Here is a 27897-nt window from a genome sequence, read left to right as displayed (position 1 = left end):
GCTACAAAGACATAGGACTTCATAGCAAAATCAAAACAAATAGCTCATGAATAATTCATAGCTTCATATGTTTATATACAGTGTTCAGTGAATAAGTTCCAAAACAAACATGTTCATACAATCATAATATTGTTGTTTAATAATGTATGAAGTGAGACATGGCAAAATTTGCAAACATTATGCACTGCAAATAGCCCATCCTCTACATACCATAAGAAACAGAACAAGGTATGATGAGACAGGAGATATAAAATGGCAGCTAATCATGGTAATACCTCACTTTAAATTTTTATGGTCACAAGAAACCACTGGAAAGATTCCCTCAGGAGATCTTAGATTGAATGTGATGCATTTGCACCCAGTAAACCATCTAGAAAAAGTGTCTGGGGAGAAGAATTTAAGATTCATATGGCAGCTGCAAAGGCTGCTAATGAGTGAAAATGTTGTCAGCTTTGACTGGCTTTTGTTCACCAGCTATTGGCGGTCTGTGTACGTTAGTTATGTGCCATACCTTTCTAGGTCTGGTCGTGTTGGCTCCATACTGTTTTGTAGTCACTCTTTTATGCCTTTACTTTTCCCCCTGGATGTTGTTCCTCCTCTTTTCCAACAAAGTGTCTTTTCACCATTTTCTAGGTGTCCTCCTAATCAATTCTTACCAAAGGACAAAATAAACCAAATCAACACATGAAAAAAGCCCCTGTAACATGCCTATAATGTTTCTGCCTTTCATAATACACATCATGAATACATGTTTGTATTGGATGTATATATATGTTTGCACTACATGTAACATCATTTTACGTATCCAGCATTTGAGTTTTGTGTTATTTAAAAAGGTTTTCAAAGAATTAGTTGTCTTTCTTTATGTGTTTTCCTAGTTTTTCAGCTCTAAAAGCTTTCAATGCACTTTCTGCTTGATCCTGTTCATCTTCTTTGGCTTCCAGACCCTTTGGCATCCACAGTAACAAGGAGTTTAGTACCAACCTACCTTTAAACACAAATTCGAATCATGACTCAAATGTCTGAGTAACTTTAAAAATCAAATAAATTATGATGGATGATAAAGTTTTGTTCCACCTTCTAGTCACACACCTTAGGAATAACTTACTGGGAGTCAGGGATTCCCAGTTCCCTAGGTGACAAAGTATTCCCTCCCTATCTGCACTCTGGTTGTGTATTTGGTTCAGTTAAAATAACTTGGATCGGTGATCAGCTCTTAGCACATACAGCATAAACTTGGAAACATAAACATAAATGTGCATTTATCAAGCTAAGAAACCTATTCTCCTTTATGTGGAAAACACAATCTGTATCATATGAAGAACTGACATTAAAAAAACCATGGAAAAATAGAACAAATTTTCTACTGAAGGGTTATTTCTAATGTTTTTGTCCATATGTACTGACCCTGGAGTGAAATCAAATATTGGCAGCGTTACTTCTTTTTTTTTAAAGGTTTGAACATTTTAGAGTTATGTAGTGTTTTGAAGATTAACAGTGGTTTAGCTTCCAAACAATCATTTCAGAAATAACTAGGTAGCCAGTCAAGATAGTAACTTTTAGGTTTTGATTCCAAAGGTTGTTGCATAAATACTAGGATAATCACAGTTCAATTGCTAATGCAATTGCAGTTCAGTCATTACATTTAGAAACAATATTGTTGATTGCATACTGAAGAGCAGTGAAACGGGGAGGACCCTACGTTCTGCACACAACTACAGAATATTAAAATCCACAGAAAGCATTGTTTGTTTGTTTGTTTGTTTGTTTAACCAGAGGAACAGCAACTTTCCTTATGCAGGATACATTTCAAACCTGTGAAATAATTTTATCCTAAGTGCACCTCAGTTTCTTAAATAGTAAGCTGAAACTTACCTCTGTGAGTAAGACCCAGTACTTTAATTTTGGGAGGGGGGCAAATTCTATTGAAACACCTCAAGAATATTCTCAAGTAAATTGTCCTATTTATGAAAATATTTTCAGTTTACAGTAAATTCAGGACAATGATGTTTTACACATACATAATATCTTCTCCAAAATACTTGAAATGCAGTTGTAGATTTCCCAAATACTACAGCACATCAGAGTGTAACTATGAACAAGAAGTTAGCCCAGTCTTCACAGATGTGAAAGCATATCACAGCCCTTCAAAAGGCCAGGACTGTTTGTCTCTGACACTGTCTGTGCCGTTCACTGTTCCAGTTTAGCTGATGCGCTTTGATGTCACACAGAATATTTGCTGACACTAGAAGATGATCTTCGTCTTCTAAGATGCTTCTCACTGCTCTCTTGAGAACATCTTTGCATTTTGTCATTTGCCTACCTCTCAGCCACTTGCTAAATGTAAATAGTTGTATAAAATAGCCTCTGGCAGCTTGCTAACAGCTGCTTTCAACTTTGCAGGGTAGCATTTTTACCGTACATGTTGCAAGCCTTTGGTGTCTGATGGTGACATCCAACCTTGTATCAACTGTTGATCAGATGAGCAAAATGGATAACACAGCAGTTAATTGACACTGAGCTATAAAAAGGCATTCATAAAGACAGCATCAAGGAAATGTTAACTTTTGATTCATTGGCATCCCATCATCTTCTCTTAGTCATCTTTTTGAAATATGATTGTCTAGCTCTAATATTTTCACAATATGAGTTTTCCTGACATCTCTGTGACTGTCTTGAACTGTGTCTAAGATTCAACAACTGCCCATTTTGAAATCATTCAGTAAGATTAATTTGTCACTTGGTAGAATCACTTAATTGTAGAATTCTTAATGGAACAAGTTTTTTATCTGTTCGTCAGTTATGACATCAGTTCTGAAAACTTCAGGACTGTCCCAAAAGTAGAGCACACAAAAATATATTTGACTAGCAGTGACTGTCTTGTGCAGACTAAACAATTAATGTTCAACAATAGTCCTAGAATTTAGCAAAAACGTTTTTTCCTCTCTCAAACTATGAACTTGTTTAGATAGTTTATTAATATAGTAAGTTAATAAAACTAGCTGAGATTCCAAATTCTGATATTTAAACACTTTTTAAATTGCTGATACTCCATTTCCTGTAGTTGTAATCTGATGACAGTCCACAAATACAGATTTTTTTTCTCCTCTTAAGCTGGTGTAGTTTATACCTCTATTTCATTAAGCAATTGTTTTTCAATGAATAAACTTTATTTATTCCATTTTATTCCAAATAATTATTTCAGAGAAATGCAGGAATCCACTAGGATGAACGATTATTACTATGTTTGGTTACATTTTCCACAATGTATGTATTTACATACCAAATTTTACAGGGCCTGGATAATTGTCTCAAAGGTACCCTTTAGAGTTTCTATTTTCAAATGAGGACAAGTTGACATGTATTTTACCTACCCTTCATTATTTTGTCAATATTCTCAGCATCTTGGCTTTTTGTACGATGTTTTTCCTAAGTGATAATCAAGTAATCCAAGTCATCATTTTATTAAGACACAAAGATTCATCATCTTATTGCCATGATATTTACTGTAAGATCACTTGGCTCCCAGTGTGAGTCACAGATATTTATGAGACAGCCACATAAAATGATTAAATGCCTAAAGGGTTAGATTTACTACAGAGACACTTTCATGGAGGAAGAACACTCTTCAGAAAAGCCCATCAGGAAACTCTTCTGTTCACTGAGGCTTATTTATGAGTCTCACATCTTTTCTTTATTGTTTAAGGGAGCTGGGTGCTTTACCACTATCTTAGTAGCAAAAGATATGCTGTATGTAAAACAGTTTTTGAGTACAACTGATAACAACTAGCTTAGATTTAAGTGATAAACACTCATAAATTCTGCTTTTTGACTTGCAGTTTTAACTGCTCTGGAAATTCCCATAAAGCCTTATGGAGCAAATTGAACTTACCATCTACCCATGGGTATATTTTCGTGATGAGACGATAATAATATTTAGAAAAGTGTTTGAATATTTTTGTCAGAGTTCTGCTGTACCTCATCCTACACAGAGGATCCAGAAACAGTAGCCCAAAACCTCTGCTACAGCCTTATGAAAAGGTCACTTATTATGAAATACTGTTTGATTACAAATGACAAACAAAGCTCAGGAAAACTTCCCAATCTTATTACCAGTTACTATATTAAAATGGTCCATTATCTATAGATGAGTATTTATGTATTAGAACAAAGTGAATGAATGTTTTATAAATGTTAATAAGAGAAAATAAGGAAAACAAGATATGAGATAGATCTATATATATAGATATATATATATATATACCTTCAAAATGAATTTGCAGGTGTCAGATGGTTTAAATGAGGCAGAAGGCAGAAAAAGAATATGAAAACCAGCTCAGTTACAAGTTGCTATAACAAAGCAAATATGTATTGTTAAGACATTTTTCCCTCAAGGTTCTTATAAACCTATGGCCTATAGGCACTTGTGTCACACACATATTTTCTCTAAGAACCTCCTTCATCTCGTCAGGTTATTTAGTGCATTTTAAAACTAGGAAATTAATGCAAATATTGAGTTCTGAAACTCTGAAGCAGGCTGCAGCATTGCTGATGTTTCAGCCCTTATGGTACAATTTTCTGTATTTAAAAGATGAAAAGATTATTTCCAATTTGACATGAGATTATAAATTAACGTATTTGCTACATTCCTTGAATTATAATGTTCCAGGGCTTTTCCCTTTTATGATTGTATTTCATCCTGTTCTGCTGAGCTAACAGAATAGGCTTTCACCTTAATGCTGAAAAATAGCTCTTGAAATTTTAAAGCAAAACCCTTTAACCTCTGTATCCTTTATTATTATCATTTTCACTACCACAAACACTACCTGTTAAAGGTACTACATACAACAGTTTTTGTGGGAACAAGGGGTTGATTCTCACCACCACATAGTTTGCATTCCAATGGATACACTTCACATGTGTTTTGATGTTTACTAGTCACAAAACACAAATAGGTTGTCAAAGGAATGCAAAAGCCAGCAAATTCAAAGATGTATTTCACATCCTAAAAGTGAAGAAACCAAGGTTGATGAAGCCAACTTTGGTCTAACCGTAGTTACAATAAATAAGTACAGCAGCAATATTTAATGATAGGACCCAAAAAAGATTTCTCAGTGGTACTGTCATATTTGAAATTTTGTTTGTTTATTTAACTTTCTTGATTTATAGCATTTGAAGAAGACTGGGAAAAAAGAATGTTGAACTTAAAAAAAAAAGTTTAGTTTCCTGTTGACAAAGATAACTCCTCAAATGCATTATAACAAATGTGTAATACTGTTCAATATCCTTATTACTTTAATGAGAAAGCCTGAAAGGCTTTTGTCGCTAAAGCTTAAAAGAAAAGCAGCTCCATCAAAGCAGTTTCAGTGAGGGTAAGTCTTAAAAGCCCTACTTGTCATCAGGTCCCAGAAAGTGAAAGTATTTCTTTATATAAACTAGTTTTCCTTTCTCACCCCAACTTGGTAATAAAGGTGAGATGACAGATGCAAATACAGACACAGTTTTTGTATGAGGAACAGAATGCAGTATCTATAAAGAATAAAGCAGTAATGCGCCTGCACCATGGATCTTCCCATGCCATGACTGCTGGTTTGGAGATTTTTCTGTCACAAAAATGCATAATTCAGCAAATGAATTATGGAATCTCTTTCAATAATCTCTTTTGGAGTTCTAATCTCTTTTGGAACTTCTTCCCTGGGGCAATTCAGGCCAGCCCAAAATTCTTCTAGTGAATTTTTGTTATACTGTCCTACAATAATAGAAAAAATCCTACCGAGATATATTGCTTTTCAGACATAGAATAATAGAGTCTGATCATCATATGTAAATAGTTATTAATATTTCATTAACATAAATCCTTTTGATACTTCCCAAGTGTACTTTAATATTTTAGACTGTATCCTAGCAGTTGAACAATATATAGACTAAATATATTTTCTACACACAATGAGAAGTGTTTATTTTTATTATGAGTGGTAAAAAATCTGTTTAAATTGACTGCTCTTAGTTATTAAAGGAAGACATGGAATATTGGAAGAATTACTCTTTTATTTGAAAAAATCTCTTCAGGAAAAGTCACAAAATTAAAGCATTGTCTTACCAGTAATACAGTAGCAAAAACTATTTGTAACTTAGTATTCATACTTCCCTATCATCTCTGAAGTGGGGCAGCCACAATATTAAAATTTTCCCTTATTTAAGTAGTGTGGAAAACAATATATTCTCTTTATTTCTGTGTGAGTCTGTCATTTCTGTGAACTAGATATTAAATTTATGTCTTCTGTTTAAATGTTGAACTTCATAATCTGCTTAAAATATAGTGTTAAAATGCACTTAATTTTGACCAGTCTGTTGCATTACACAGCTGATTACATATCTTGAAACTTCTAGTTTTGCACAGTACATAAAGAGGGCACTTCACGCAGATGAAGCAAGTTAAATTCTCTTATTGCCTTGCTGTAATTTCTCTGTCTTCTGACTTTGGGCTACAGTAATGTAGAGAATATTTTGTCTTATTGTCTTATTAGTAAGAAAAATTAATTTATTTTATTGATTGGTTGATTTAATTGATTTCTTTCTAATTTTGCTCTATTTCAAAAAATTACTTTGAGATTTGGATGAGTTCGATTACCACTTCCATTCAAAAGAAATTTGAAGAGGGCTTTTTGCCTAATTTCCCAAAGATCTTTGAAAAATTTCACCATTACAAATATTTTACGGAACTTTCAGTGCAGTAGATAAATAGCCCAAACCCAAAAGAGTTTGATGAGCAACTTGTGAAACACAGCCTGAAATACTTTTATAATGTGGTTTCCAGAGTGGAAATAAGTTCCTTCATATATCAGAAGTTATATTTTTGTCATTTTCAGAATGCACTCATAAACCAGTAAGGAATTTTATGTTGGACAATATTCTTATATCAATCCAGAGTCATCTTCATTATCTTTTTTAAGTAGAACGAGTGATGGACTCTCAGAAGTCAGAAGGCCTAATCCAAAATGTTGCTTATGGTTACAAAAAATAAACAAAATTAATTTTTGGCCAAGACTGTAAAGTGTTTTGGGATTTGCAAATAATAGATTGTGGGGTGCTGTGATTACCTCCAACTTTCAGAGGTTCTGAAAGTACAATCTTCCCATAAAAGCCTAAGACAGATATCTGCACCCCTTCCTATAGAAGTCTGACTTGGTCTTTCAATTTGATAAATCTGAGTGTATTCCTGAATTAAGCTGAGTTTTGAAACAGGTGGACTCATCAGAAGAAACAAGCCTCTGAAAGAACTCAGGTAAATCTAAGCCCTATGTCTTGATTAAATCATAAATCACTGCTTGGGTGCTCAGAGTACTTACAGCCTGATTCTGCATGAAGGTAGATTTTAATGTTTTTATGTCCTAAGCTCTAAAAAATATTTTCAAGCTTTAAACACATATTTATACTGTATTGATATATTAGATTTCCTAAAATATTCCAAAAGTTCAAGAAGCAAATACAAATCATATCATCCATTCTTGTTGCAGCCTCAAAGTACCAAAAAGAGCCCTGGACTGATTTCTGTTCTTCTGGTTTACTTTCGATACCTGTCAACACTCAATAAGGAATCTCTCACTTTTTTCTTCTCAGATGCTTTCAATCTCCATTGCATCTAAACAATCCTCAGCTATTAATAAATCTCTATTCCATGTAGGAGAAAATAGTATTCCATTATGCACAGATGACACCAAAAATGACACAGATCCATGGAATACATTACCAAAGTTATATGGCAGAATCAAGAATAGATTTACAGTCATGTTCCAGATGTATCAAAAATTATAGGCATATTTCAGAGTAATTTGAAGAAATGCAATGAGCAACAAAATGTAAGAAATTCCAAGAGATGTCCAGCATAATCCCTTCCTTTAAAGCTATGATCCTGATGAGCCCCTATGTGTAATCTTAACCACAAACTTACTTTTCCTAGAGAAAGCAAAACCATAGGCAACCAGTAGCAACAACTATTATCGATATTTCACTAGAAATATATGCTGTGTTTTATTCATTACTAGGATGAATTAAAATCTGTTTTTCTTCCATAAAAGATGCTGGAGCTGCAATAAGAAACCTGTTCATTTGAAAAATAGGAAACAGTCAAGCAGGATTAAGGATTTAAGGACACACAAGCAAGAATAACAACACCAGCTTTTTATCAGTGAGTTTAATAAAACACCTTGCACATTGGAAAATTAAGTGTTTGGAAAATATCAGACTGAGAATTTTAAGTTTGTGGGTAGGTAATTTTGAGAGAAGTTGAAGAATTTTCTTCTTTTAAATCTGTTTCCCTATGCTGAGTTACCTTTTGATACTGTCCATTCGGAACTTACTTGGTTGAGGCCCAGAAGCTTGCTGGAATTTTTTTACTGCTTTTGAACTTCCCATGCAGGATTTGCCCATGGTACAGGGATGCTCTAAGAGAAGTAGACCCAGGTCACGTTGCAGCTAACACTAATAGCTTTACAGTCTCCTAGCAACTATGGTGCAGCTACTTCATACCTGCAGAGGCTGCAGTGGTGCAGAGTTGTGCAGAGGCTGAAGGAAGACTCCCATTTTCTCAGTAGCTTGTTACATGTGCATAAAATTTGGCATTACAACAATATTGACAGCTAACATCTTGTTAACATTGTTTTCCTATGGTTGGAAAAAGGAATTGTCAAGCATTATATCTTTAAGAGATCCTAGCATGAAACAATTCTAATCAGTTATTATTATACAGAGCTATAATCAGTTTCAGCAAAGTGGCTGGGCGAGGTCTGCTAAACTCTAGCTGATTATATACTGTAACCTGCCTTTGTGTTTATTGCTTTCTCTGAAGAAAATCCATGGCGTTTTGGTCTTGTATATGAAACACTGTAACTGTTATATTGTAATTATTTCTAGAATGTACTCAGTGGGAAGAAGAAGGTATGGTTTGAGAAACTCTGGGTTTAATCAAATCCATTTTCTAACTGAGATAAGGTAAAAATACATGCTTTGAATAAAAGCATAATTATTACTACATTTTACTGAAAACTGATTTTTCTTTTCAGCAAGTTAGATAAATAAAATAATGATAATACCAAAATAGTTCCATTGAAAATTCTCCATAAAAATCTAGCCAAGAAAGGTATGTCTAGCTGCATGACCAGAAAACAAAATAAATCTTTTGGAAGTTGCCTACTTTTAGAGGAAGACAGGTATGTGTAGTAAGTGCTCAAACAACACACTTTGGAAAATCTTGTCCAATGCTGCTACTTAACAGACACACATTTTCATTGGTCTATGCTCTTACACAAAGGCAGAGCATCTGTTCCCTAAAATTCAAAAGAAAGTATCCAGATTAAACACATTTACTTCAGCTGACAGTAAGTGCTCCTTAGAGAGGAGGATACAAACACTGATTTCCTGAAGTCCTTTGAATACAGATGGTGAAAAATCATGTGGCTTGTCATGTTCACTGACATCTTGTTGCCGTTTAAAATTTCTATGCTGATAACTGTAAAGCAAGTACAATGTAAAGAAAGAAAATTTTGCTAAATGTACATTTGAATGAGTACTGAATTCTTTTTAGAAACACATAAAAGATGAAAAATAAGCCATATCTTCAGCTTTTAAGTCAGGATGATACCGTATAATAAAATAAAGAAAATTCTGTTAAATTCATGGATGAATTGTGATCATTGGTATGTATATAAAGTTGGGATATTGGCAAAATATGCTAAAATCATATTTTCCTTTCAAAAGCTCTGCACATGCAATGCAAATTGAGAATTAAAGCAGAGGGACGTGTGGGCATAATTTAGCCCATAGCAGAGGCATAATATATAAATAAATGCTACAGATTTGTAATATATTAATCTAATATACCATTGTAGTCTACATTTTTACTGAACGAGGCTTAAATGCTGTTCCTCTTACCTCATTCCCAAAGACACCGGGAGGCAAAAAGGAAATGAATGAGTAAAAATATCAGGAGGAGAACTGAAAAATCTAAATGCATTTCATTTCACAGCTCTGTCTGTATCTCTTATGGACAAATTGACTCTGAGTGTAAGGTTATAGGCTCAGCTGCTGTAAGTGTGTGCAAGTCACTGAAGGCAGAGAAGGAGAATTAATTTAATTTAAACCACAGAGGATCTGGCTTTCAGTCATTACATTGCCTAAAGCCAAAGTTAAGCTTTGAAGCTTCATGCTTTTCATGAGTAGATGAGGTTAGTTTACACTCCAGGAACTTATATTATTTCAGTCTGTCTGTTGTTCAGAAACAAAAAAGATATCAGACATCTGATTTACTGAAATCAGACCAGAGGTGATTTAAAGCAAACACACAAATTTACCTAAATTACACACAAATTACTGTATTCATTTTGGGAAGAAGAAACTTAAAAAGAGAAAGGAACCACACATGTCCATGCCACATATATTTTTTACTTATTTTATTGCATATTTATTTTGCATGTAAGGGTAATTGCACCCAACAACTTTTTAAGATAAGTGATATCAGACATGACATAACTTTGACAGATTCCCATTTACTTTTGGAAGTAAAAAAATTAGTACCTCCCAAGACTAAAACAACTCTTCATTATGTTGGGTTTTTTCTGTTTTGAGGCAAGATCTAGCATTTTACCCTCTTAAAGAAATAACATTCCTAATATTTTTGAAAAATTTGTACCAATTTGTGTTTTGATTATGAAATAGTAATGGATTGATAACACCAAAGATACCATTTGTCTTTCAGTGTCATTGCATTTCAATCGACAAAAAAAATAAAAACACCGTTTAAAATATTAGCAGGAAGATTTTCTACATTAGGCAGACAAGTTTTGGCTTTCCTGAGGGAGCACAGGCAATGTCTAGAAGAACCTAATAAAATCAAACTTACAAAAATCCTGCATTTGCACAGTAGCTCACGTATTGTCCTGCAGCAAAAATCTTTCCCTTCCTCCAGCCCAAAAGCTGGCCTGAAAGATCCAGCTGTAAATATCCCAGTGTGAGTGTGACACAGATATCTCTCATCCCTGTTATAAAGGTCCTAATTTCCCAAATGGCAAAAAGGGATTGCAAGCATGCTCACAGCTATGACCCAGCAGTTCAAAGCCATGACCACCAGAGTCTGTTTACAAATGTATTTATTAGATATACAGGACAATTTTCTGTGCTCTCAGGCCATTTGGTTTGCATTACAGAAACTATCTGAGCAAGAAAAAAAAACTACTACAGTTCCTTTTCTTATTCAAAGGAAATTTTGCATCTGCAAGTGGAAATTTACTTACTCAGCAAAGGGAGACTTAGCAGAGTTTATTTATGGGAAAGAATCTTCTTGTAGTGGGTGATACACTGGGGAAGTAGCATGTTTTTCCTCATATCAGGGAGTCTCAGTAGAAACAGAGACATAAAATTAACACAAGAATTTTTAAATCAAGAAAATCAAAAGTAGATAAAATCAAAAGAACAAGGTAGATCATAAATAAGCTATCAGGTTATAAACTTCTTACTGGCACAGAATACAGTTAACTGTTTTAACACCCCCAGACTAAAGATCAATATCTTACCACAACAAGGACACTGTCTCTGAAAATATTGCTTTGTATACTTAATCTTTTTGCCATGATTTTAATAATAATTGAGGTCTTCATAAACTCCCTCTGGACAAAAGAATTTGTATAGTCAGCTTTTACCAATATTGATTTTTTTTTTTAATCACTGGAATTCAATTTTCTGATGGGAGGAAAGGTTTCATTTTGTAGAAAGTTCAAATGTCTTCACCAGAAAAAAAGCAAAAGAATTCACTTGTAAGAGTAAATGTCTTACTTCACAGATCACCCTGACTAAAAAAAAAAATAAACCAGAAAGCCTGCTGTAACTGTAAAATAGTATGTGAAGTTAAAGAAATATGTTGAGATTAGAATGCAATATTTTATATTCTAATTTTTCAGTTTGTATTACATGTCACAATTACTTTACCTCCTGTCAAAACTGACAAAAATTAAAGAAAATTGTGTGTTGATTGGGGCAAGCTTCCCAAAAAACTTTAGTTTTGAAAAGGAGTATTTTTGATTTGCAGTTTTTTGTACTAAAATTGCTATCCTTAATCAAAAATTCCACTAAGAACACTATAGAATTATAAGAAGAAAAAAAATCTGTTTTCTGTTCTTGTACTCTGGGCTGTTGGAACTGGCTCTTCTGGGAACCCAAAATATTTGGATGGGATCATATTATACAGGTAGTGCATTCTTCTGGATGAGTAAATTAGAAAAAAATAGGCCATCTGATGGTGCCACAGATGTGATTGGACAAGGAAATATCTCCTATAAATGACTTCATGGAGCAACCATATGTTCCTACCCTCCAGACATATCTCATCTAAAGTCTCACATTGAAAAAGAAGCATTGGCAAATGCACTTTGTGCAGTGTACATTCTGCTCTGTCACAGAAATTTCAGTAGCTTTTTTCTAAACCTAGTTAGCTGGAAGCCAGAAGTGTCAGAATCTATTACTGATGATGCTCAGATACTTGTAAACTTTCCCAGCTCCAGAGTAAAACATTAGAAAGGCCAACAATTGAATTAAAGTGAGCATTTAATTACCCCAGGGAGTAATTTTAAAAACATTAAGCAATTTTAATAATAAAATATGGATGAACAAAAGTTATTACACAAAAACATTTTTTATATTATTTGCTGTAAAGGTGGGCACATGCAAGCACAAAATGCATGAAGGTAAAAGTGATAAGTAAAAACCATCATTAAATTTCTGGACTACTTAAAAGGCCTGAAAATCTATCACTTTATTGCTTTATTCATTATGCTTCCAATACTTTGACTGTCAGTAATCATTCAAAGCAGGAGGGTAAAACTTAAGCTTTTCAAATCTCATTTTATTTCTTGGTTTTGTTCTTCTTCTGGAGCTGTTCTTAGACATGCTAGAATTACTTTTTAGATTGCTAATTATGGCATTTTTTCTCAATAAAATTTCTTTGTGGAAATGAATGTGATATATACTTACAGATGTGTATATATGATAGTATTAATTTTTATTTAAAAGAAATAAAATGCAATATTTTGGTCCAAAAAAATCCCAGCCTACTCCAGGTACCATGCATTGGAATATCCCCATTCCCTCACTCAGATAATTTTAACTGTTGTATAGAAAAAAATCATACTGAAATAGTTTTATGGGACAGGAAAGTAAAGTTCAGCTATGTAGGTAACTAGGCATGAACCAAAGAATTAACTTTGCTGAGAAATTTTTTACAAGGTGTTTCTTTAAAAGCTCTCTATACATCCTACCAAAAAAAAAAAAGATAACAAAGATATAAAGTAAATTCTTTTTTCACCTCTCAATCACTTGTGTGGCCTATAGCTACACATTCAGGTGCCCACCAAGGAAAATCATGTGTTTCTCAGTGACACAACTTTATACAAAACTGCATAAAAATACAATTATGTACATTGAGAGTCACATGTCATGTTATTGTAGACATCACAGTCTACACTTATTTGTAGAAAGTTCAATAGTCTTCACCAGAACAAAAGGAAAAGAATTCACTTGTAAGAGTAAATTACTTATTTCACAGATCACCCTGACTAAAAAAACCTGAATGCCTGCTGTAACTGTAATATAGCATGTGAAAATGCATTATCTTGGTTTGATGTCATGCTTTTTTCAAACAGGTAGTTATGCATTATTTTGCATAAGAGAAGATCAAGTCAAAGTCCCAAGACATCAAGTCTCTTAACCATGAAGGTTAAAGGACTTCCTTTGTTTTGGTGAAATCTGAACCTTTTCCACAGACAACATAAGAAATTACTGAAATGGAAACAACCCAATCCTCTATGTTATATCCTGTGACAATTGAGTCTTGAAGTGAAACTTTAAAATAAAAGTAGTTCTCAAGATGGCGTAGGAACTATAAGAGGTTTGAAGAAACATTTGGTATTGCAAAGTAATCCAGATTTACAGAACTAATAAATGTAACTTCCATGGGACCCATAAGGAACATTTAGCAACCAGTGCAGAGCAAGTTTGATTCAAATGTCTTTTACACTGGTAAAGCAACAATTCCACAGGCTGTGTGTAAGTTCATATTTTTATAACAATTAAAACAGTTAGCAACTCAAATGTAATCTCACTAAGTTCATAAAACTTCTTTTCTGGTCTTTTTTCACTTTTAATCAGTAAATCTTACCATGAATATACTTGTTCCAGGCTTTGTAGGTAACAGATGATGGAAGCAAATATTTGAACAAATTTAGGCCATAAACTGACATTTTTACGAGCTCTATGTGTATTTTTGTCAAGTAAATTATGTTTTTACTTTGATCTGAAGGACAATTCTGCATCTACTCACTTTCTCCTGGCTGCACATTGTGAGATCCACTGACTGCATACAGTAAATGTAAACAAGCTGATGATACAAAAGCAATTAGGAGGAAAGATACTGAGACTGTTAAATCAATATTGTGTAAATCGACAAGTACATGCTGTTATCCTTATTCATCAGACAGGCATTATTGGTGGATCTCATCTTATTTTGGGGAGTAATGAAACTTCTCATTACTGCTTGTACCCTTTGTTTTATATACAAGTTTGTTTTAATATTTAATGTTTTCTTCTGAAGTCAAAATATTAGCAACCTTGCATGCTTACATTGATTTACAGCTAGGAAGCAGAAAGGATCACCTTGAACTGCAAGGTTTATTTATTTTCCAGCCTAGCATTCAGGTCATAGAGTACATTATATAATCTCTATAACATTACATGGTCTGTACCTGCATCCTCTGAAATGAACTGAAAGTGATCCTAGGAGGTCCCATTTTGACTGTTCAGTTAATTTGGATATGACTGAATATTTTCACATGCTGACAGGAGGCAAGTTAGCAAAATGCTATGAATGGTGGTTGATGGTCTTTATTTGTTACATCCATGGGTATTACACAGATTGCCTGAGGATCATTCAGGTACTGTTAAATGAAAGCTTTGCCCCAGGGCTGTGTTTGAGGTCAGTGCTTTGATCAGCAGGCAGAACTGAAAATGGAGCATTTCTCTGAATGGATCTGTTTGCAAATTGTCCTTTAGGTATAAGATATCTACAATTGAGTCCTTGTACATAAACTATTGCCCTCATTTTTACAGGTGGATCCATTGAGAAAAGTTCTTTTTGTCCTTCAGCTGGTTTAGTTTAATTTTTTAGCGACCAAAGTAACAATTCAGATATTCCAGTGACATGTTATATACCATCTTAAACATCTCAGATTATTTTTATTTCTACTTCCAATACTTTCAAAAAGAAAATTAGGTTTAGAATAAATTCTTGATAATGATATGATACATTTTGGTGTTTTTACCAACCAGTCTAGTACTTCATTTCTAAACCAGTTCAATCATTTAGTGGTACTGTTGAGGTGCTAAACTAATAAATGGGCAAATTGATGTATACAAAGACATACATTTACTGAACCTTCTATTCCTGTACTACCATTCACCCAGAGTAATTTTGTCTTGAAAAGGTCCAGAACATTGGCGTCTACATAAATAAATATCAAAGCTAAGATGAACTGTTCATTTATTTAAAGCTTTTTGTATTTGTTGTGTTTCTCAGGTACTCAGACAAGACATAATTTTCAAGATCCTTGCCTATATTATGGAATAATATGCATATTTAAAAAGGAATTGGTTCTGAGTTTTTCAAAATGTATTTCAAATCACTTATTTGGGCCCTTATTTTGTATGCCTGATACTTAAAAATAGTTAACAGTTCCTGGAAACTTGAGAAACATTTTCAGTTTTACCTATAGTATCAGATGGGATCAGGAAGAAAACATTCTAAGTTTATACACATCCATCTAATGCTTTGCTCATGGAGTTACATATACATTTATACACATCTTAGGGAGTCTTCACAAACTATAAATCTTTACTTACACCACAAAAAAGATGACAGAAACTGGACATAGTGTGAATGATTAATGAAGAATATTGTTAAACAACCTATGTGTTATATTTGGGGTTTGCTTAAGAACCAGGTGGGAAGTCACAGATACCAGCTGCTTGATATGCATAGGCTTCAATACTCCAGAGGTGAAAATTAGAATATTAACAGAGAAGACAATTTGGTTTTCTTCCTTCTCTGCTTTGTCTCTATCATGCAATGATGGGAGTATCCATGATTCAGCCCATCCGGACCAGAGCTTTGTCTTTTCACGTAGTTTTGACATCCATATTATGGAATTTAATTCCATTGGATTCCCACCATTAAATTTTTTTATTTTACTCTTGAATAGCACTACTTATCAAATCTCTTCCATATGGATTCTAATGGTTTAATAATATTTTTATCATCATTTTTTAAAGCTTAAATGCACAGATGCTTCCCCAAAGAAAGAGGAACAATTCTTACATAAAAGCTTTATGTATTCCATGCTTCTCTGTGGCAATGACATATGAAAATGCAAGAAACCTGAAAGAGAGTTAATGACAGTAACACAGCAACAAATAATCGGCATTTCTACATCTTGCTACAACATATATTTTGTTAACCTACGTTTAATTTATGTTACTTTGATCATGAGAACCCATATAATTGATTTAATTAATTTTCTGTGATGCCAGGCTGTACTCCAGCATTTAACACTGGGGTTTTTTGGATGTTAAGTCTTAATGATAAACAACCTCAAAATATATTTCAGATGGAAAAATGAAACTTTTATTATTTGGTGTTCTTGATAGCTTCAGTGCTTTCATTGTATGTAAAATAGAATTCTGTCTGTAGCTGAAAACAGCTTAGGATAGGAGCAGTTATGTGTTCTTAACTACAGTGGAATAATATAGGAGGAAATGTCATAAGCATCAAACTAATTTCTGTACAAAATTAAATCTCCTAGCAGACTGAGAAATCATCACCATTAAGGCAGTAAGAGCATCTGAATACAAATCCAACCTAGCCTAATGTCACTAGGTATAAGTTCTTACTCAGAAAATTAATTGCATTGCTTCCTGAATTTTAATGGGAAGTAATTGAAATAGTTTATCACATAACATTCTATTCACTAGCTTTTCTTCTGTGCATAAATTTTATTCTATAGTTACAAAAAAGAATAAAATCCATGAAAATATATGGTAACTTTAGAAAAGGACAGCTATCCTGACAACACAGACTGCAAACTAATTCAGAGTTCTCTGCAATCAGGAGAGAAGAGAACATAGTGTTTCTGTGAAGGCCCAGAGGAATTGTCAAATACCAGTCTAACCTCTTTAAGCACTCAAATGCTAATATAATGACACAGTATTATAGTCAGGATAGATAACTTTCTTTACTACAGAACAGTAAATAGAAAACAGTAATGTGTCTACAACTTAACTGTTTCTAGGGGCCTAAACAGTCAGGAAAAGAAATTTACTGTGAAATAACCACACATCCCAAAGTACATCCAAACCATTCAGTCACTGTATGACTGTCTACCCTAAATATCATTAGTGTGGCTGTGTGGAAGTCTTATGGTGCCCCTTGAAAACCTGGTGATGCTCAGGTGAAAGAGATATTCAGAAAAGTTAGGCTGAAAATTTCTGTAATGGTGACCTTGAAAGATCCTCAAACTTCTGCCCTTTAACTGTCAGAAAAACAAACAAATCCAACCAAACTGTACATGGTGAGGGCAGTGGTAATACCTGCCCTTAATGCTTCCAGGATTTTTCACTTCTAGGAACCAAACTACTCTGCAAACAATGCCTTACATAGCACATAATTTTTTTCAGAGGGGCAGTAAAAATGATCACAGGTAAAGAAAAGGACATTAACATAAAGAAGCAATGAAAGGGGTTTAGAACAATAGTTAACAGAGGATGGGCAGTGGGCAAAGGTGGAAGGAAGCTGCAACAAATTCCAGCATCTGTAACCAGAAACTAACAACATTCAGATTAGCAATAAAACAAGAGAAATGTGTGAACCTGTCCTGGTTTAATCAAGACAGCAACCAAGCCACACACAGCCATTCACTCACTCCCCCACCAGTAGTATCAATGAGAGAATTGGGAGGGTAAAAGGTAATGAACTCATGGGTTGAGATAAATACACTTTAATAGGGAAAGCAAAAGCCACACAAGAAAGCAGAGCAAAACAAGGAATTCATTCATCACTTCCCATGGTGTTCAGCCATCTCCAGGAGAGCAGGGTGCCATCACATGTTACTGTTACTTGAGAAGCAAAACTCCAAACAGCCATCCCTTCCTCCTTCCTCCCACTTTATATACTGAGCAAGATGTCATATGGTCTGGAATATCCCTTTGATCAGTTTGGGTCACCTCTCCCAGCTTGTGTCTCCTCCCAAACTCCCCACATCTTCACCCCAACTTCCTCACCAGTGTGGCAGTATGGAAAGGGGAAAAGGCCTTGGCTCTGCTCAAAAACCTCTCTATGTTATCAACCCCGGGTTCAGCACAAATCCAAAACCTAACCCACATGAGGCACTCTCAGGAAAAATAACTTCACGCCAGCCAAAACCAGCACAGAGAATAATTTACCAGTAAAAAAGTTTATCAAAGACTAATCTATTTCCCAAAATGTCTTAAAATCAAGGCCACAATAATGTTCACACATGATTTTTTTCCTACAAGGGTGGCAGAGAATGGATTCTTTTTTTTACATGATTGTTCTGTTTCAACAGCTATGTTGTATTCAAAACAATAACTTAATTTAGAAGAGCAGGAGAGCCTGCATTATGTATGTCAGATTATTTAATCCAGCAACAGTTTCATTCTTAATACCCATTGATCTAAGCAGGCAGAGACTACTCCATGAGCTCCTCTTTTCTTTCTCTTATGCACTGGATGCCAACTGTCCTGCTATAGTGGAGCACAGCCAAGGTGTGTTTGAGCATCTAACACTGCAGCTACCTTGGTAGCTCTCCAAGAATTGTCTCTGAACTGCTTCTAAACTCTGAAATTGAATCATGCCCAAAATATGCTGGGTTTATTTTGTAATTTTTTCCCAAAGTAATGTTTTTAGAAACTTGCACTTAGGTACTATACTCAGCAGCAGCAATAGTAATAGTGCTCACCATGTGTGGTTTTTGCTGTATGAATATATTTGATGGGTATTCAGGGAAAGTTACTGTTCACTCTATGAAAAAATACAAGCCTGCAAATATGTTTTGATGCTTACACTTCTATGATAAATATTATTTATCTTCTTTTACGTTCTCTATTGTATGTTTGTTTCTTTGCTTTTGTGTGTGTGTGTGTGTCAGGATGGTAATTGTTGCATTTTGGAGGTTTTGAATACATTGTGTTTGATACTAAAGTAGATAGAGGCAAAACATGGTTAATATTAGAATCTCAAAAATTAAGTCAAAATCCAGCAGCTCCTTATCCTATTTGGAGGAGCAGCATAAAATTTGCCAAACCTCAGTAATAACCTCTACATTTTGTTTAAAGTTGAAGGATTTTATAAAACCTAAACACACTTTTTCTTGGTTTTGTATTTTTGTTATAAGAGGAGAAACCTACACACTCTTTTCATGCATTTTGAAAACCATTAATGGAACATGAAAGATGCAATATATCAGATCAATTCAACTTCCCAGCAGTGGAATAATCAGAAAGTGATTTCAATTACCATTATGGTTCAAAAGCAATTTATTATCTTGAAGAGCTACTTTAGCATCATAAAATGTACTTTAACATTTCTGCATAGCTGCATAGCTTTTATAAAACTGAAATAACATTTCAAGACAAAATATTAAAAGAAAGAAATGGGTGTAAATAAGGTCCCATGAACTAGACTTTATTAGACTGATGGAAAACAACAGGAAAATATGTTTTGGAATATATGACTATTTAGCGCCTTAATGTAGTCCTAGCATTTTTCTGTCAGGCCAAGCTACAGGTTACTCATGTCTTTGGTTACACATTCCTATCCCCAAAAGGTAATAGGAAAACAGAAAAAAAAATAGAGAAATTGCAATGGAAATGAGGCTGACACAATGGCTGGAGGACAAATCCTGTAATGAGAGACTGAGTGAGCTGAATGTAAGTAATTTAGAATGGTGAATACTAAGGGGATATTATGTGTTTCCAACAGTCTACAAATGCCCTCACAGTGACAGTTTACATGATAAAAATCGCAGTCACAGTCTCAAGAAATGACAGACAAAGAACAATGTCTTGAGGCTAAGAACAGTTTAGACAGATATCAGGAAAAAGTTATTAGCAGTGTAAGCAATTGAATGATGGTATAGCCTATGGTGCAAAGAGCTATAGTGGCACTTTTACTATAAACATTTAAGGAGAAATCAGATTATAAATTATGGGAACAATGAATGAAATACTCTTCAAAAGTATAGATGCCAAAGTAAATGAAACAACTTCCTTTTGGCCCTGGTGTATTATTGCTTTGGAGTTAAAATGCATATTTCCTAAAATAACAGTTTTAAGAGGAAAGGAAGGTAGCAATCAATAATATAAACTATATTTAAGATTTTTTTATATATATTAAATAATTGTGTCTTCCTCCACCTTAGTTAAGATGCAAAATTGTGATTCAAGAGCAGTGCATAGAAGAAATAGTGCAGCTAGGAGGATCTGAGGTTTTTAGCAGTTGATAGAAGAAAGAAAAAAAAATTTAATTAAAGGCTGAAATCAACCATTATAGGAGAAAAAAAATTGCTACCAAATGTAAATTACTTTTACTCCACAGAAAAGATAAAAGTTGAAAAGCTGGTAAATCTAATCATTAAATATAATTATATTAGGATTTATCTTGTCCTATTTGACTGGAACTACAAAAGTATAACCACAGTAAAATGGATATTTTTATAAAAGTAAAAGTAAAATCACAGATTGAATGGACCTCAAGACTGAATCATCAATCCCCTGAGATGTTGATGTATCCTTCATATCATCTCTAAAGTCCTCTCTCTCATGCTGAATAAAGCTTACATTTTTGTTTTCATTTCACTTACCCTTGTCCTGTACCTGAAAGCTTTCATACTCCAGAGCCATCATTTTATATCAGTAGAAAGTATTTCATTTTTAAAAAAAAAAAAGGGACAGAAATATATTCAGCTACATCATTGACCTTAATAGTTTTCAAAGGTTTGGTGAGTGATTCAGGTACTTAGTATCTAGATATTTATAACTGAATAGAGAAAATACATCAGATGGTTAAAACCATGTTATTGATAATTCTTTCATTTATTTAATCAAAAAGCTTTCGGAGGGGTTAATAGTTATAACAGGTACCACAGATCCATCCTAACATACAGATATATTTCTCACATTAGGCAGTCCTGATGACATCTAATCCTATTTTACTGTAGGACACAGTTCAGGAATATGGCATTTTGGAGGTTACCCTGCTCTGACTAATACAGTTAATGTCAAGCAAATGCTCACATTCAGACCTGACCAGTGATATTTACCCAAAGAATCATTCCTTTAATGTCTTTCTTATTAATATTAGGTACTGCCAATGACCAAGTAATCCCTCTTCAAAATTAAAGCAAACAAACAAAACCAAGCAAAACAACAACAAAAAAAGAAAATGCAGCATTTCTGGCTTAAGTTAAAATTAGACATATTTCCAGCAACCGAATGGATATCTCTTGGCTGTATCTTCTTTTATAAAGACATAAAGTGAAAAACAATTGGGACCAGAGAATTTGAGATATCAATACCTAACATTTAGAGGCAAAAAAAAAAATCTACATCTCTCATTGTAATACTTCTTTCACAGAAAATGAATCCTGATACATGGAGATGAGATCTACTTGGGTAGTAGAACCAACTATTACTTCCTCATTTCTGAAGATGGTTGGGAAGGAGGCAGGACTAGTTACTGGATCTCATGATCCTTTCATTTTGCAAATAAAATTGCAGTCTTACTCTTGGCTGTTAATACCAATATTTTTTGGTGAATATTAGAAAGAAAAACAAAGTAATGATTCTTCAGACATTTCCATCATTAAAAACAGAAATTTCAAGACAGCTATTTCCTCCTACAGAGCACTATGAATGTTTTTGCTGTATACTTTATAAAATTGAAAAATGTGTTGTTTTTTAATTCATAAAAGGATTAATCTTAACTGTTTACATGTCCTACTTTATCTAAAAATCAGGTGTGCTCCATTCGTCTTATTTGTAACTCTCAGTAAAATAAGAGGTTTTATGTGACAATTTCTCTTTCTATGTATGCTATTCCACAGCGAGTGATCTATTTGAAAACATAAACCTGGCTTCATATCCTGTAGCATCCAAAGAAGTTATCTTATTCCACATTTTGTGAGAATACATCAATGTTCACAATATTAATATAAGCAGTGGAAAATAAATATTCATGAAGCTATCCAGTAATGACCAAAAAATAATAATATTCTGCTAAAACATTGACATCTACCCTAAAAAACACCAGTTTTATTAACATATGAAAGTGAACCCAGCTTTAAATTGCCTTCTTCCAACGTAATATTAAAATGTGTGACCTAACCTCCTTTTTCATATCTAATTAAAACTGCTGTATTATTCATATGTGACAGATACTAAGAAGTCTTATATGAACTCCTTAAGAAGAAGGTTCTGTTATAAAAATATTATTCTAACATTTTAAATGTCTCTGTCTCTTATAATCAAAATAAGATCAGATATTTTAATGCATTTCCAACAATACTTCGAGTTGCATAAAATGTCTTTTACTTACTGTTGACTTTGCTCTACAAAAAATTAGTAAGTGGATCTCCATGTTGGAAACCAATACCTTACTATCAACAAGGGGAAAATTAAATTAATATAAGTAGATATATTTATTGTGTCTTTAACAAGTCCTTGTTATGTCAAATCTCAAAAGCTCACACCCTTACTTGTCAAGCAAAATTTTCTACAAACTTGGACTATTTTGTTTTTGGTTTTTTGTCAATTTTTTCATCCAGGTTTGATTATAAACCCTTGTATGCTTTTTGTCTGTGTTAAAACAAACCTCTGGTTAAAAGCAGTTTCTATAAAATTAGTCATTTTAAGAACAGTACTTGGGAATTATAAAAATACTTGAAGTAACCCCTTGGAAATTTTTATAATCTTCCTCCTGAGTTAAGATAAATTAAAAATGAAGTTTTATTGCCCAAGATAAAAGGAGATAGACTTTTTGCCTGGTCTAAAACATCCGAAGGGAAACAGCTCATTTGTTTTTAAACTATCAGAAACTGCATGCAATAATTATCTCAGCAACTCCAGTGTCCATGTAATAATAATCAAGTGCTAATCAACAGAAATTACATATTGAGTCCAAAAAAAACAGTTTGTTCCTGCACAGGTATTTAACTACAACTTTTATTGTAGGCATTTTTCACTTGCTCCTGCTTCATTTGGGGAACAGAATAGATTAAATTCTAAGTAAGCCGCTGACAACATAATAATACATATCAAATAATAGAAGGAGAACAAGGTCTGAAAGGTGTAAAGGATTGACTTCTTTATATCGGTAACTTTTGCACCAACCGAAGTGGATTAAAACCCATACTTTTTAATAATTCTTATTATGCAATTTGAGGTGTGTTAGATTAGATAATGGAACTGAATGCTATGACTGTGAATCACTTTCTTCTTTAGTTCTCTCTTTTTGTTCAAAGCTGATATTCAAGTGTTAATTAAAATTATGCTCAACTCTAGGTTTACAGCAATCCTGCATTTGAAAAATAAGAAAACATGCTTGAAGAATCAGTAAGATTTCAAGTAGACCTCTGAAGTAATGCATTTGCATATACAAACAATACTGGTGGCCATGCTCTATAAATTGCTTATAAACAAATACATTGTTGAATGGCAAGTCTCAAGATGGAGTTAGGCTACCTATTAAGTGCATTCCTACTGTAAGAAAAAGTGCTTTAACTTCTTTCTTAACTAGCCAGATGAAAAAGAAAACCATTATAAATTCATATCAAATCAAAGAAGAGACTGCAGAGAATTAAAGCAATAATTTAAGGCAATAGAAATTTTAGAGATCAAGGAAAAAAAAAACCAAATGAACAAAGGTTTCTTAGAGGAAAACATGACTTCAAAATATACATTACTTGTAACGAAGGAATATTGCTTTAGGTATGGTATAAGTAAGACTTATACCCCTTTATTTTGTTTATTTTTGTTTATTGATAGAATAAATTAAAAATTCATTCGTGTCGTTTTACAAGACATAGAATATTTTTTATTGGGGAAGGTGATGTCATTCAAATTTGTTGAATCTAAGGTTTATGAAGACATTATGCTAACTTTTTTCTTTCACTCTTCCAAAGTAAATTTTCTCATATACTTTATCAAGTCTCTCTTACTTGTTTTCAAAAGGAAAAAAGTCAGTGCACAACCTTGCCCATGGAGCAACCTATCAGACTTTAGAAAGTGCCTAGCGACTGTCAAGAAAGTTTGAAAGACACACTCAGAAAAAATAAATCATCTCAGTAAAATGATGCAGGATAAAAAGGCCCACTGAAATGAATTACAGACATCTGTGTAAATTCAATGACATTAGAAGACATCAGAAATCTGCAGTTGCAGATCTGAGATTATGGAGAACAGCAGATAAATTAAAAATGGGAATGCATTATTCAAATATTCATGGTGAGAGCATAAGACTGTGGAAAAGTCTTGTGGTAATGCAAAGTCTTAAATAAAATTGGAAGCACAGCTTTAGAATTTTCAGCAAGATAATTAACAGCCTGCATTTTTGCCTTAAATTTACAACATTCTATTCCTCCTCTCAACATTTCCCTGTTTATTGCAAATGAAGCTTTTGAAGTGACAGCTGCTCATCATTTCTGTTCATCAGTGCTTATCATTTGTGTGGAAGCATTGATGGAGTCAGGTTAGCAACATGCAGGAACCCCAGCATTTCTCATAACTTACCCTTCCCTGAAAGCAACACACTGTAAACTGACTGAATCAATAAAAATAGTTTTCAACTTTAACAACAAAATAATGTTTTCTGAAAAAAGTACCCTAGTGCATAACAAAAAGCAATTCCCAAATAATTTAATGAAACTGGCAGACAGCTTGCTCTGTGGTGTGCCATGCTGAGACAAAGTTATAGAAGCTGTGATGCAGCATTACTGTTTGTTAACATTTTCCCATGAGCCTTCTTTCTCGTGCCATTTGAGAGTAAGTCATTTAGTAATTCTGAATTTATTTGAACAGATGTTTTTTTCATGTTTATTTTACCACTGGGGTTATGTAAACCTAAACTATGGCTGAGCAAAAAGCAATTCCAAATATCAGTAGTTTCTGCATATTACTGACAAGGTACATATTGGTGATTCATTCAGTCATAACAAAAATCACATTTGGATCTCATATAGCATTTGAATTATTCTAAGCAGCCAGTATACAGAACACATTAATTATTAAGCATACATGACATAATTCAATTTTAATCTTCAGATGCAAAATTGCCATTCTGTTTCTTGGCTCAGAGGAAAGACATTCCTAAACTTTTAGAATGTTGTCAGGAAACACTGGATACCACAAGAATGCTCATACCAATCTGAATTCTACTCAGTTATATATTAAAGTTGACTTTTTTATAAATTGCAAAGCAGTTTATTTTCTTCTCTGTACTGAAAAAAAGATGATTAATGCAAAGTATGACTAGAATAAATTGAAAAGTAAAAATGAATAAAACGTTCCAAGTAGAATCACCATGAATTATCTCTTTGTAAATGTCAGTGTAACAGTAAAAATTCTTTAAAAAATCTGTGAAGAGATCATTCGTATTCCTCACTCTCTGCATGCACACTTGAAAGCAGCATATATGTATTTCTTCCTTACAATGGCCTGCAATGTAAAGCATAGGGCTTTAAAACAACTGCTGTAGATTTTTTTTGGTAGGAGATAGGAGGTTATCTTTGAATTAAAAACATATTACTTGGGTTTTTATCCACACATGAAGAACAATTTACAGAATGTGGGGCAGGTGAAAGGGGAGTAACATCCACTTTGCATGTTAGCCTTCATAAAATCTGCCCTTAGTAAACTACAGTTCTCTTGATTCTGTAGTATTTATGAATCTATGAAAAGGTTATTTATCTGATATTATATATTGTGCTTATATAAAACACAGTGCAGCACTGGTTTTATAGCATAAGTGGGAATTTAATTTCACTGAATCAGAAGCTAGAGTAGTTAAAAAATTATAATTTTGCACATTGGTCACATATCTCTTTGGAGTGTCTTTTGGAGTGAAATATAGTGAGAGTAAAAGAAAGTTTACAAAACCATTTTTCATCAAAGTAACATAACATGTCCCCTAGAAAAACATGGTGTCCCTTTTTCCTTCTGAGTGTATAGAGAACAAAGATAGCCATGAATAATGGAAGTACTCAGTAGTGCCTTCTCTCAGAATGTGTGATAAATTTATAGTGACCATGGAGATACCTAAGGCACTTCCAGACTTATCCCTATGGACCATCAGCCTCAGATCAGTTACTGTCATTAATTGCTAAAGGAGAGAGGCTTCCTTCTGAAGATCTATATGCAGTTCTGAGGAAAAATGCCATTCTGGTGGCTGACTCAATGGACCTTTTATATCAAAGGATCACAGAGTGGTTGGAAGCAATCACTGGAGGTCAGTTAGTCCAACCTCACTGTTCAAACAGGGTCATGTATATCTGCTGACAGGAGTTCCTTCTTCATCCATGCAGGTTTCCTGCCCCCTTTTGCATTTTCTTGCCAAGAGGGATGCACTCCAGGCAGCCAGGAAGAAGTGATCCTGCAATATCGACCAGGTCTCTTGGACTCCTCTTCCTTCTAGGACACATTCATGTGGGATTCTTCAAAGTTCACTGAAGAGACCAAAATTAGCTCTCCTGAGGCCTAGGGTTGCCATCTTACTAATTGCCTTGCTTCCTCCTTGCAGAATACTGAACTCATGGTCACTTAGCCAAGGCTACCCCTAAACTTCACATCTCCCACCAGACCTTCTTTGTCTGGCCCAGCAGCACACCCTTCCTACTTGGCTCCACCATCACCTGTACCAGAAAGTTATCAAAGCTTTCCAGGAACCTCCTGGACTGCTTGTGCCTTGTTTTGTTCCTCCGCTGATTGTCAGGGTGATTGAAGTCCCCACGAGAAGCAGGGCCTGTGACTGTGAGGGCACTTCCAGCTGCCTCTAGAAGGCATCCACCTGATCAGGTGGCCTGGAGGAAACACACACAACACTGTCACCCTCACTAGAATGCATGTAAATGAGACTGTCGGGGTTTGACTCTGACTAAATGCCAGGCACCTCGACTCTCTCTTGCTACAGAAAAAACTAAAAATACACACCAATCTCATGAGTCAAACGAGATAGGACAGTGGTAGGTAGGAGGACGCACAGAAGAAAAAAAAGGGCAGACTCCAACTTAAAGTTGCAAAAAGTGATTTAATTACTTAACAGAGTTGGAGGATAAAATGCAAGGCAAAAATAAACTTTTCATACATTATTTTGTTCACTCCCCCCCTCCCTCTTACGAATCCATAGTATTCACTCCCTTTCCTCTCTTATAACCAGCAAGCCCAGATAGGGAGGCAGGGTGTGGGGTATTTACTCAGTCCACAGTGCAGATCCATATATCTATTCATCACCACTATTCTTCTACTACAGATACTCTTTATCTCTACTTATTTCTCTCTCTCTCTCACTCTCCAGACAGTTTTTTCTTCTCTCACCCACTCCCTCTTAAGAAGCAGTCTCTCCGCTCACCTCCCTTCCCTCTTTCCAAACCAGCAATACGGACAGGGGGCAGGGTAGGGGTTTTTTCCTCTGGTCAGTCCATCAGGGAGAGGCGTTCTCTACTTAGCCACAGGGTCCCTCCCACAAAAGACAGTCCTCTGGGAACTTCTTTGGCATGGGTCCAATCTCACAAGCAA

The 27897-nt window shown here is 34.3% G+C and overlaps 1 long non-coding RNA gene across 1 annotated transcript in view; it reads right to left on the bottom strand.

Moving 5' to 3' along the window:
* The window catches only part of LOC146438337 (uncharacterized), a 333685-nt gene extending 306019 nt beyond the window's left edge, over window positions 1–27666 (bottom strand). The window contains exon 1 of the long non-coding RNA XR_014851743.1: window positions 27636–27666. This is a non-coding gene — a long non-coding RNA (uncharacterized LOC146438337). The remainder of the gene's footprint in view (window positions 1–27635) is intronic.
* Between the last annotated feature and the right edge of the window lie 231 nt (window positions 27667–27897).

Source organism: Lichenostomus cassidix, chromosome 4 (assembly GCF_008360975.1).
Source record: "Lichenostomus cassidix isolate B80296 chromosome 4, HeHo_3.0, whole genome shotgun sequence".
Classification (NCBI taxonomy): domain Eukaryota; kingdom Metazoa; phylum Chordata; class Aves; order Passeriformes; family Meliphagidae; genus Lichenostomus; species Lichenostomus cassidix.
This window is presented reverse-complemented; position numbering and strand designations above follow the sequence as displayed.